General features: G+C 35.2%; 1 pseudogene; it reads left to right on the top strand.

The window, feature by feature from the left end:
* Positions 1-9,881: 9,881 nt before the first annotated feature.
* On the top strand, positions 9,882-10,430 carry LOC117078745 (annotated as a pseudogene).
* The last annotated feature ends 2,840 nt before the right edge of the window (positions 10,431-13,270 follow it).

Raw genomic sequence — 13,270 nt, 5'->3', positions numbered from 1 at the left:
TTCTGTGACATTGAACAAAGTACTTAACCTTTCTGGTCCTCTGTTTCTCTACCTTCAAAATGGGAATGATAACAGTATCTACTTCAAAGGATTATTTTTAGAATTATGCAAATAAATATATGTCCAGTGTCTGGCACATTTTACATTCTTTATAAATGTTAGCTGTAATTATTTATCATAGGTACCTTTGTAGGTCAATTCTCTAACATATATCAATGTTTTTCATTACCCACAGTGCATTTTCTGACTATAACTGCTAGTGCAATTTAATCTCAAATAGCTTCATTTACTGGACATATTTCATTCTTTATAAAATGTATGACTATTCACAAACATTAATATAATATTTGAAGATAATCTATATGTTGACTATATAGTAGTAATATATGTATTACTGAAGAATCCCACATTCAGCTCCAATATTTTAGTTAATTGAAAAATGTCTTAGATTATCAAATCTTACATTTTAATGAAAATGGGCTTCTTTAATAATGTGCTTTAAAAAGTAAGCAGTATAGTTATGTTTTTATATAACATATTTAGCATAAAATTTTAAAGTCATATGAAAAATAATTTAAGATCATTAGGGTATTTCAAGACTAAATTGCCCAACAAATTTTCTTACATGAAAAACTCTAAAATGCTAGGTGTCATATTAAAGTTAAACTGAAATTTTACAGAGGCTTCAGATTTTCATTAGTAAAGGTATGCTACAAAAATTATTTCATAAAAAATTGTTATTCATGTTATAACTTTTGTTTAAATACTAAGAAGGAAATTATCCAGGCATGGTGATGCACACCTGTTGTCCCAGCTACTCGAGATTCTGAGGCAGGAGAATTGCTTGAACTCAGGAAGCAGAAGTTGCAGTGAGCTGAGATCAACCACTGCACTCCAGCCTTGGCAACAGAGTGAGACTCTGTCTCATAAATCAATCAACAAATAAATATTAAAAAGAGCTTGGCCCTCAGCCAGAATATATTTTTGTTTTATTTTGGAATTCTCATTTATATGCTACTATTACAGAAATAAATAATTTTAGAAAATAATTATCTCCCTATGTTAGAAGACAATTGACTGTTGCCAATACGTATTCAAGGAGTTCGAAGCATATAAAAAAGAATTAGGATAAACCCAAGCAACAAAGGACCTAGAAAAAAATGTAGCAAAACAAATTATTGAGTTGATATGTATGCATGTGTGTGTGTGTTTAATTCACTTCTAGGTTTTTTGTATTCTTGATATTGTTTCACATTGCAGTTGATAAAAGTGAACTATTAAATGTACAGCAGAAAAACACCAACCATATTATTTTGATCTTGTAAACAAAGATATACTTGACATTGTAAATGTTTCAGTGCCCCCAGTATTTCAGCATAGGTTCTTTCTATTTTCCCTAAGTGTTGGCCAGCTGAGAAATAAAGAGAAAGAGTACAAAGAGAGGAATTTTACAGCTGGGCCTCTGGGGGTGACATCACATATTGGTAGGACCATGATGCCCACCTGAGCCACAAAACCAGCAGGTTTTTATTAAGGACTTCAAAAGGGGAGTGGGTATATGAACAGGGAGTAGGTCACAGAGATCACATGCTTCAAAGGTCAAAAAGGAGAACAAAGATCACAAGGCAAAGGGCAAAGCAAAGATCACCAGGAAAAGGGCAAAATCAAAAACTCCTAGTCTATGTTCAGCTGTGCACGTATTGTCTTGATAAACATCTTAAACAACAGAAAACAGGGTTCAAGAGCAGAGAACCGATCTGAGCTCAAATTCACCAGGATGGGTTTTTTTCCCCATCCTAAGTCTGAGGGTATTGCAGGAGACCAGGGCGTATTTCAGTCCTTATCTCAACCGCATAAGACAGGCACTCCCAGAGTGGCCATTTCTAGACCTCCCCCAAGGAATGCATTCCTTCCCCAGGGTATTCATTATTAATATTCCTTGCTGGGAAAAGAATTCAGTGATATCTTCCCTACTTGCACATCCATTTATAGGCTCTCTGCAAGAAGAAAAAATGGCTCTCTTCTGCCTGAACCTGCAGGCAATCAGACCTTATGGTTGTCTTCTCTTGTTCCCTGAAAATCGTTGTTTTTCTGTTCTTTTTCAAGGTGTATTTATTTCATATTGTACAAACACACATGTTTTACAATCAGTTTGTACAATAGTGGTCCTGAGGTGGCATACATTCTCAGCTTACAAAGATAACAGGATTAAGAGATTAAAGTAAAGACAGGCATAAGAAATTATAAAAGTATTCTTTGGGAACTGATAAATATCCATGAAATCTTCACAATTTATGTACATCTGTCACGGCTCCAGCCAGTCCCTCTGTTCGGGGTCCCTGACTTCCTGCAGCAACAGAAGTTGATGTTTTATCTCTAAGTACACTTCTTCGAAGCCAGGGATGTACAATAACCATAAAACAAGTCTGTAGGAAGTGTTTAGAATTGTTTTCTTTAATTCTCCGTCCTTATGGAAGTCATAAAATCCTTAGAGGGGATGTGTCTATTAGAGACAATGATCTCTGCCCACCACACTCTTAACAAGTTTAAAATTTTTACAGAGATTTGCTGTGTTCAGATTGCTGCTAAGAACTTAAACTCCTTCTAATAATATATCATAACAAAGGTAGAAATAATTTTACTATAAACATACAATGACAATGGACAAGAAGACTTGAAAGATATCAGTGTAATTTTAGACTATAAAAAGCATACATATCTTAAAAAATTGATGATCAAATCTCTGAAGATGACATGAAAATCAGGCCAATATATATACAGTAATATTCTGAAAGGACTAAGGAACTGATGGCAAGAAATACTGTGGAAAATACTGTGTTGAAGCAGGGATTGAAATCAGGAATAGTGTTGAAAAGTCTGTATAAGGAGCAGTGAAACCCTTGATCCTTTCTCAGATTCAGCACTGCCATGTAATCACTCCTCTACCAAGCAGGAAATTAAAGGTTTCATTTACAGAGAAATGGAAGCATAGGGGCCCCAGACCAAGGACATCAAGCACTGTAAAGAAAGCAGAAGAGGATCCTACTGGAAATTCAACCAGACACATTGGTCTGTCCCATGAATAGTGGGAGTCAGACATACACTTTCTAGGTAAGACATTAGGAGATGCTTCTCTGGTGAAACTGACTATTCCCAGAGAAAAGGAAACACAAGTACTCCTACTATTGAGGGGTCCATAAATAAATAAAATAATCAAATTGTGTCTCAAACACTCTAAAGTGAAGCCTTCTGTTTAAAAAAAGTTTCTACCAAAATTTTAGTACCTCTATTTTAGTTATGAACAAAAATACACAAAGGATTTGATGAAAGAAAAGAAAAACAGAAAAAGAAGCCCAAAGTAAACAAAGATAATGTAGGAGTAAAAAATTTTGAAAAGCTTTGGCAAAAAACCAAAAACATTAATACATTAGATCAATACATTAGATCAGTGAAGATGCTGGCAACAAAATACGATACACACAAAATGTGGGACTATGGAAACTCCAATGATGGCACTATTTACCAGTTTTTAACATTAAGAGCAACTAACAAGAGATGCTAAAGCATCCCTGGCCTAGAAAAGGCATGGAATTTTGATCACTCCTAGGTCTGAAGAGGTTGGGAAAACATATTTATCAAGAACTAAGAGAGTTGTAAATATAAAAGAGGGACTCCAGACACAAGCTGTGTCCTTTGAAAGAGAAAACAGTTTACTGCCAATCCACAGCCTGACTGGAGGAAGTGAGGAGAATAAATACTCTCGTGTATGTCTCTGTCCATCCTCTGATCTCTTGCCCATGACCCCCTGTGCTAAATCTCAACCAGATGCCAGAGGACAAGGGAACTCTAGTGATGCAACCCATATGACTCAGACCACAGGGATCATCTAGGATCACAAAGGAGGGGAAGAAGGATAGAAAGTGAATCTTATGGGATAAATGGAGAACATCCTGAACAGAAAGAAAGTAACAGAAGATGAAAACACATCCATAAAATCAAAAGAAAATGATACTTTAAAAAGAATGGGCTACCAGAAACTAACAGTAATTACATAAAAAATAAAATATTTATCATATATTTATTTGTGTATATATTAAACACACTATGCATATAATCATTAGAAAGGCTGGACATTTGGAAGACAACAGTTGGGAAATTTCAAAGACAGTTGAGCAGAAAGATAAGTGATGTGAAATAGGTAACAATAGATTACAATCTGAAGATTATCTAGGAGGTCCCCATCCAATATTAGGAATTCCAGCAAGACAAAGAATAAAAGTTAGAGTGGGAGAAATAAAAAAATCTGTCAGAATTGAAAGAAATAAGTCTAGCTAGATACTGAAAGTGTCAAATACATGCTAAGGAGAATGAACATTAAAGACCCCTTCCTCATCTAAAATATTCAAATAGCACAATTGCTGAACTCCAGTGATAGTGAATAAATCCTAAAGGTTTTCGGTCACCAAAAGCCAGTTATGTAAAACGGAAAATAAATAAGAGTGGCCTTTGAAATTCTCAGTGGCTCCTCAGAACACCAGAAGACCATAGGGAAAGGCTTCAATGTTCTAAGAGAAAATAATATTCAACTTAGATTCCTAAAATCAGCCCAATCTACAATTCAAGTTTTGAGGTGAAAATATAGATATTTTGATACATGCAAGTGCTCAGAAAGTTCAAAATTCACAAATGATGCCCAATGGAAGACTGTTCAGAAGTCCGCATGAAATGACACTCTCATGTTTTTCTCCAACTTCTGATTGTTCCTTCTCTTTTTTTGGCGGCTAATCCTTCTTTATGTAAATATTAACATATGCTGTGGTGTGTGTGTGTGTGTGTGTGTGTATAATCTTTTCTTTTTATTTCTTCACTAAATATTTATCTGTTCACATATACATGCATACATGTGCACATATGCACTAATACAAACATACTGATATCTATATATAACAGAAAAAAATCTTAAATTTAGATTTTTTAATTTGAAAATATTTATTTCTGAAGAGATGGTATTAATATTATTTTAAAAATCTGGTCTTATTTTTATATTAGTTTACCATGTGAAATAAATATATCAAACCAAAATCTTTCCTTTTCTAATCCATATATCAAGAATTAGAAAGAAGTTGATGTGTTCCACTTCCAAAAGTAATCTTTTTCAAGCTATAAAGTGTTTCAAAGGTTGTCAGACCTCTTTCAGAAACTACTTCCTCATTGTTAATACTTGAATGAAAACAGTGCCTACATCATAGGCTGATTTGGAGGCTTAAATGCAATCATGTAAGGTAAATTGACTAGCTATAATAGGTGCTCTAAAAATGTCATTGTTTTCACTTTGGCTTGCACGATTTCTTACCTCAGTGTAAGCTTTAATAGAAAAGATGAGAACTTATGTTAGGAAATGAATATTCAAAAGAAAAGAAGGTTCTAACTAAGAAAAGGGAAAAGTGAAAAGAAGTCAAAATTACTCGGGTTTGGGGTCATAGGGTTATTTTATTAGCTGTCATGTGTATAGAATTTTGGGGGGTAGAATGTGAATGTTAAAAGATTTCCTGTGTTTTGTGAGATAGGATTCTCCTTTACTGAATTATAAAGAGTACCTCAGGCTTTTTCTCAGGCTTGTTTGAGTTGAATTTGTGAGTGTTTTGAACGGACAAAACTACTGATACTTATCTTGAAGCAAGAGCAAGAAAACTAAATTTTACTCGTATTGCAGAAGAAACCACTGCAAATAAGCTTATTGTATGTAGTTATTGCCTTCATTGGCGGCCCAATCTAAAAGACTTTTCCTAATCACTGTTTGACCATAAATAACCCCACTTGCCTTTTTGTCATATGTGTGTCATATGTTACGGCCTGTGTTTAGATATCTTCACTCTCTTTTACATTGGTGGAGTTGAGAAAACTTATCCTTTCAATATTCATTGATACTTCAGAGTGACCTCTCATAGACAGGATAAATTAAATCCATTTTCTTTATTTTACAGATGAAAAATCCTAACCCAAATAAGTAAATTTAATTTTCTGAGGTCAAACAGCTAGCAATCGGCAAAAGACTTAGAGCTCACGCCTCCTGAACCTAGCTCAGCATGTAATAAAAACATCTCATCTTGTGTTTTTCTGAAGAATCAAAGATTTGTTAAGTAACTTAAATGTAATTATCTGTCTAGAATTAAGCCAAAATAACATCCTAGTTTTCTCCAATAACAGTTTTTCAACATATACCTCTGACTACTCTGTCTCAGTCCTTGGGGGAAATCTACATATGCTTGCTTGACTTAAAATCCAAGCTCACTGCTGAATAAAACCATTGCAGCATAAAACTTGGACTTTGACAAGCATTTCCAAATAGAAATATCCACTGAAGCCAGAGTGCCTCTAACTTAAATTTATTTCGAATATTCTTTGTGGCTGCTATTATTATTTCAATTATCAATACATACCTATCTTTTTAAAAAATTATAGTTATATAATGCCATGAGGGACAAATTTATGAAAACCATTAATTTTCCTGTTTGCAAAAGTCGGTTGGCTTCACGTCATGATTCCGTTGTGAGAGCTGTTTCAATTGTTACAACTCATTGTCATGTTTCCCAGTCACTGAAGCAAAGCTGTCCTAAATGAAGACAAAGTAGAAACATTACTCCTGTCAAATGAAGTTACCAGGATCTGACAGAAGCTGTTATTGCCTTAGCACCAAATTTCAAAGTCTTCTATGCATGATCTGTTTCATTATAGAAACCTACTCTCATGGGATTTATTTTATTTTCATAACAGCGAAAAAGTAATTTGTTGTGTTCACCTACGTACAATGATGGATTAACAGTCTGAATCCTGAAGATATCATCATCAGCAACATTGTCATTGATGCCAGTGTGATGAGCACAATAACCCTAGTAGTTTAGTCACAAAAGCACCATTGTGGTATTTTCTGTGAGGAAAAAAACAGTGACCTTACAAAAAAAAAATCTCTCTTATAAGAGAAAATTTGGAAACTTTTATTGTCATTAATTCAGATAAAAAATGGAGATCATTTGAAACAGATTACTTGAAACTTTTAGGAATAGTTGCCAAATATTTAATCTGAGAATAATTTTATTAAAATATGGTGATATATGATATAATAAGATATGAGCATTTTCAAGATAATTTATTTTTCTCTCTAAAAAACTAATCAGTATAGAATACGTTTAACATTTAAAGGTGAAATGTCTTCTGGTTCTTAAATTCTAGGTCTAAGCAAATATTGGCTAATTTAATGATTATATATCTTTTAACAGATTACTTTTTTTCTCAAAAAAAAGTTTTATATTTTTGTGTAATGCAAAAATGTCTGTATTTTTACTGTGATTTTTGTCTTTCATTTCATGTTTATAAAGATCAAGTCTATGTGATTATATAAATATTTACCTGTATTTTTTGTTAATAGTTTTTTAGGTTGAATTTTTTAAAATATTCATGAATTTATTTCATCTGGAAATGTTCATGTATTTTATAATTAGAGTAACAGATTTAATCAGTTATTTTTCCCAAGTAGTGATCCAGAGTACCCCAGGACATTTATTGAATAATTCATTCTTTCACAACTTTTGTAAGATGCTACTTTTACGATTAACTAAAATGTTTATATATTCTGAGAAAAGATTTTGAACTTTCTGTTCTGCGACTGATCTATGTAATAATGTATAAATATCACAATAATTATAATGGCATTATAGTATACCTTAAAATCTATGATTAGGAGCTTTTCTTGATTACTCTTTTTTAAGCTCACACCTTTTTCCAAATAAACTTCACAATTACGTTGAGTACAGTTCTTTAAAAAAAAATCTCTTTTGCTTATATTGAAAAATATTTATTTTGTATTCCAATAGAGAAATGCTTAATGCTTCTCTTATTAGAATCCTCTCTTTTACTCTGGCTAAGAATTTTGAACAGTTTTGCACAGTTTAGTATACTTATGCTTAATTTTTTCTTGGTATTATATTTATTATTTACTAAATTATTTTTGTTTTATTATTAGGTTGTTTTTTACATTTTTTTACTTTCTATTTTATATTTAAGAGATTACTTCTCAAATAGTAGAAAGATAACAATTTCATATTTTTGTTTTAACATACTGAACTCAAACATTTTAAAGTGTTCTGGTGATTCTCTTGGGTTTTCTTGCTAGGTAAATATATAATCTGTTGATAATTATATTTTGATTTTTTTCTCAAACTTATGACTAAGTTCTTTTTTGGTCTTATTCCTTTTCCCAACATTTCTAGAATAATGTTAAATAAGAATGGTGAAATGACTAGATATTCTTTTTCCTATAGGTTTTTCTATAGACAGATATATAGATAGATGTTATAATTGTGTAATGTAAACTAAAGTAATATTTTAATATCCCCTTCAACAAAAGGAATTACATGCTTTAGTCATCTATGACTCTGGAAAACAGCATGATATTTCTTATCTATTAAATGTTCAAAAACAATTATTAAACAAACAACTAAGTAAATACAAAGTAAAGCAAATTAGAAACAAATCCATGAGTGCACTTCATAACAAGTGCCTGTTTTACCTCAAGCTACATTTTTTTCTTAAGCCTTAAGTATTTTCCTAAGAGTGTTCTAGCTACCTTCCTTGCTCTTTATCAAATTCTTTCTCATGGTTCTGAGATCTGCTCCCAAAGACCACTCTCAAAGCTGGAAGCCTGACACTATTCCAGGCTTCCCCCACATTGAATGCCCACTTGAGCAATGCATCATGTTTTTAAGGTACTATCTTTGACAAACACATTTAGCGGTATCCCATACAAAACAAGTGACCTCCTTTCTCTTGAGAACTTTCCCTAGCTGTCATAACTGTGCTCTGTGTCCCTCACCAACTTGCTCCTGTCAGTTGGACCAGAAGTGGACACCAGACCAAAGCCAAACAATAGAGATTCTGTTCAGGAATTTGAAAGTGTAACTGGGAACTGAGATCCTGAATGGAGAAGGTATAAAAACTTGAAAGCTAAAGACTATATTCTACATGACGTGCCTCATGGAGCAAGAAGTTGAGGAAGTAGTTTGAGAGAGAATGAAGTAAAAGGAAAGAAATTAGAGGATAAATAGAGAGTTTTCCCAGGATGTCTGGTTTGTTTTTATTTTTTGATATTGTATTCTTTCAAATCCTGAGGGCTTCTTTTTGTCTCGTAGTTTTCTTAAAATAACTTTTTGATGTTCATATAACATTTCCTCTTTTTTATTAGCTAGTTTTGACTTGCTTCTATGACTTCTGACCAAAGTATCTTCATGATGACACGATCAATATATATCTCCTCTATTTTGAGAAACTTAATTGTCTCTCTGAAGACAATGCTGAGATCTTCATATTTATTGATTCAGCAATTGCATTTGGGTACAATATCTGCAGGCAAACTGTGTAGGTTTGAATACCTTCTATACCATTTATTAGGCTTGAGTCTTTGGTCAAATGCCTAACTTTTCCATGTCTTGTTTTCTTCATCTGTAAAATAGCAAGGATAATAGTACCTACTTCATAGAGAATGAAAATTCAAGCAGGCAGTACTTGTAAACCACTTAGAAAAATGTCTTACACATAGTTTGAGAAAACATAAGTGTTTTGTAAATAAGAAATTTTGTTTTAAAAACTAGCTCACTGAATTGTGAGCACTGATTTTACTTATTGGATGCATTATTATTATTATTATTATTTCCTAGAATAAGATTTCTCTCAACATACATGAGCATCTCAATCCCTGTTCCAATCTACGGTTGCTTTTAAAGGTCATTATATTCACCACCAATGCAGGAAACCATTTAAAGGCGCCGCTGCCACCACAGACCTTGCAGTTAACTCCTCCTGGACCCACCCTTCGAACGCAATCCCTAATGCAGGCTTTGCCCCAGATCGCCCTGGGCTTGCTTCTCGCAAGCCCACCTGAAAAAACTCAGTAGTTTTTCCTGGAATAACTGTGATGAAGGGAAGGACCCTGCGGTGATCAGAGGCATAACTGTGGAACCTGACCCCATCATCCTTCCTGAAAACGTGACCCTCAGTCTCCTGGGCAGCACCACTGTTCCCCTGAGTTCTCATCTGGAGATGGACTTAGTTTTGGAGAAGGAAGTGGCTGGCCTCTGGATCAAGACCTCATGGCAGCTGTACCTTTGAACACTTTTGGGGGGCCCTGTCCAGAGCCCCTACATACCTATGGCATTCCTTGCCACTATCCCTTCAAAGAAGGAACCTACTCACTGCCCAAGAGCAAATTCACTGTGCCTGACCTGGAGCTGCCCAGCTGGGTCACCACCAGGGCATATAGCATGGAACCCGTCACAGCAGAATGGAGGAATGTGAAGAATGTTCCTTTTCCTCTGTCTTGTGTTTGCCAAGGCCAAATTCCCACTCTCTGCCCCTCTTTAGTCCCCTTCCTACAATGAGTCCGCTACCCTTACTGAAAATCGTTTTGTGCCATTTACATTTTAGGCTGGGGCAAGCAGCCCTGGCCTAAGGGAGGATGAGTTGGACAGTTTTTGATAGCCCAGGGCATCTGCAGGCTAACCACATTACCTATCCCCATTAGACATTCTCTCTAAAGAGCCTCGTTCATTTCCAAAGCAGTTGAGGAATGGGAACCAGTGTTTTAGGACCTGAAGAAGCTTTATGACTCTCTCTCTCTCTCTCTCTCTCTCTCTCTCTCTCTCTGTCTCTTTCTCTCTCACTCTCTTCTCTGTCACTCTTTTTTTTTTTTTCCACTAAGTTAAAGGCAAAGTGAGAGTATTAACGACCAGCCCCCTGTTATAACCAAGGGGCAAAAGGGGCGAAAGGAGGTGCTCTTAGTCTATTCCTCCCTTAACTTCTGTAGCTAATTTTGATTTCCTTTGTAGATTTGCCCAATTAACATTAGGGCGCAGCATATCCTGCAGAGGTAGGGTGTGTGGGGCAGAAATCCCTTGGGGGAGATATTAGGAGTGCTCTGTTGTTTATAAACTCAGGTACCCGCAGGGCTTAGCAAGAGACTTAAATGAGTGGCAAGGACTTTGAGAAATATGTTGATTCCAGGCTTGACTTTGATTTTTCCTTTTTGATTAAAGATACTACAATGTAAATATTTCTTATATGATAAAGAAAGTCATAGCACATGTGCGTTGATACAAGGCTGCTGAGGCCTGGCCTCCAGTTGGAAATACAATTAAGGGTGGCACAGATTGGAGAGTGCATAGCCAGTCTGTGAAGTCAACTGCTACCTAGCTATGATCAGTCAGTGTCAAATAAGAATGGTGTGGGTCTAGTATTGCCAGATGGTTTCAATGTTTATTTCCAGAGTAGCCAAAAATCCAGATTTTTATATGAAATCTTATCATTTTAAAATATTGCCAACTAATTTTTTTTAAACACTGTGTGGTGTGATATGTCCCAAACGGAAAAATCAGTGGGACAGTCTGACTCATGGGTGGCCAATTCGCAACCTCTGACCTCAGACCTTGCATGCCTTGTGTTCTTAAGACCACTCCCGTGGCAACATTTCTCCCTCCACAGGGCCAAAACACAGTAGCCCATTATCATTTGGTATTTTGTTGCTATTATGAGTGTCCTTTTCTTATTTCTAACTGCAAGCTCTACTTTTGTTGTTTAGTCTTCTTCTTTTCACCTCTTATTTTTCTTCACATTAAATATTTATTTATGTTCTTTTGTCAGTCAAAGTCCTGACAGGAAATAGATGGCAGGGATACTCAAAAAAGATCTGACAAACTGAAAATCGTGACTGAAGAGAACTCTGTGAAGGGACTATTTACAGAGGTCTGGTTTGAGTTAAGGAAACAAAAAGGAATGGCAATGAAGCCAGAAATAATATAACCTGGGAGTTGATGTCACCTGTGTGACTCAACTACAGGGCAAAGAGAAAGAGTTATTGCTGTAACCCGGTGGGTAGAGGACTGCAGTAAGAAATGCAAACCATGCCTCTCAAGATGTGAGGGCATAGAACAATTGTGGGAAAGATAATAGTACCTATTTCATAAAAAATGAAAATTCAAGCCGACAATATTTGTAAAGCACTTAAATCAGTGCCTTACTCAAACATTCCTTCATCTTGTTCCCAAATACTTACTGGTACTCCCTATTGGCCATGTATGCTTGGTGTCATGGACCTCTAAACCCTCTGCCTGACCACAGCAAAGAGAAAAATAGAATATATGCTATAATATAATATATATATAATTTATATATATATAACATATTATATTATATATAATATATATGCTGGCTTTGAATGTAATTTCTCAGTTTTATACATTCAACTTTTTGTCATTACTTCTAATTTTTTACTAATTTAAAATAATTTTCTTTTGTTTATTTTTAAATTATTAAATTTGCCACTCTAAACTGTTTTTAGTCTTAAATTTATTTTTATATGTATTATATTTATTACATTATTATTTATTTATTTATTTATTTTGAGACAAAATCTCACTCTGTTGCCCAGGCTGGAGTGCAGTGGCTCAATCTCAGCTCACTGCAGCCTCCACCTCCCAGGTTCAAGCAATTCTCCTGCCTCAGCCTCCTGAGTAGCTGGGATTACAGGTGCGCATTGCCATGACCAGCTGAGATTTGTATTTAAAATAGAGACAGGGTTTCACCGTGTTGACCAGGGCGGTCTCAAACTCCTGACCTCAGGTGATCCCCCCCACCTTGGCCTCCCAAAGTGCTGGAATTACAGGCGTGAGCCACTGGGCCTGGCCTGTTACATTACTCTTAAACTTTGAGTCATAAGCATTTCATTTCATGTTATAATTTATTGTAATTTATTATTTCTTTTACTCTATTCCTTTTTACTTCAGTTATGAGTAGTTTACATAGTAGTGCCCAGGGATATAGTGGCAAAAAACAAAAGCACAAACAGAAGACATTTGAAACCCCCTGCTTCACCATCACTACTGATTGCAGCTTGGAACATGTATTAGAATTACCTGTGACTTTTTAAAATTGCTAATTTCTAGACCCACCCCACACATATTAAATCAGAATGTCCCGGACTGATTGCTGCCTAGGGGTGTTCTAAAAGTTTGAGAACCACTGCTTTAAAGGATGGGTCTCTAGAACATGTGACCCAGGGAGACTGTTATGCGTTGAACAGCATCTATCCAAATTCATACATTGAAATACCACCAGTACTTCAGAATGTGACCTTACAGGCATGCACACAGGCAGAATGTCATGTGAAGATTAAGGCAGAGATCAGGATGATGCAGCAGAAACCAAGGGACACAGACGGTTGCAA

This window comes from Trachypithecus francoisi, unplaced genomic scaffold, assembly GCF_009764315.1.
Source record: "Trachypithecus francoisi isolate TF-2019V2 unplaced genomic scaffold, Tfra_2.0 Lachesis_group0, whole genome shotgun sequence".
NCBI lineage: Eukaryota > Metazoa > Chordata > Mammalia > Primates > Cercopithecidae > Trachypithecus > Trachypithecus francoisi.
The sequence above is the reverse complement of the archived record's forward strand: the minus strand, read 5'-3'. Positions and strand labels throughout refer to the sequence as shown.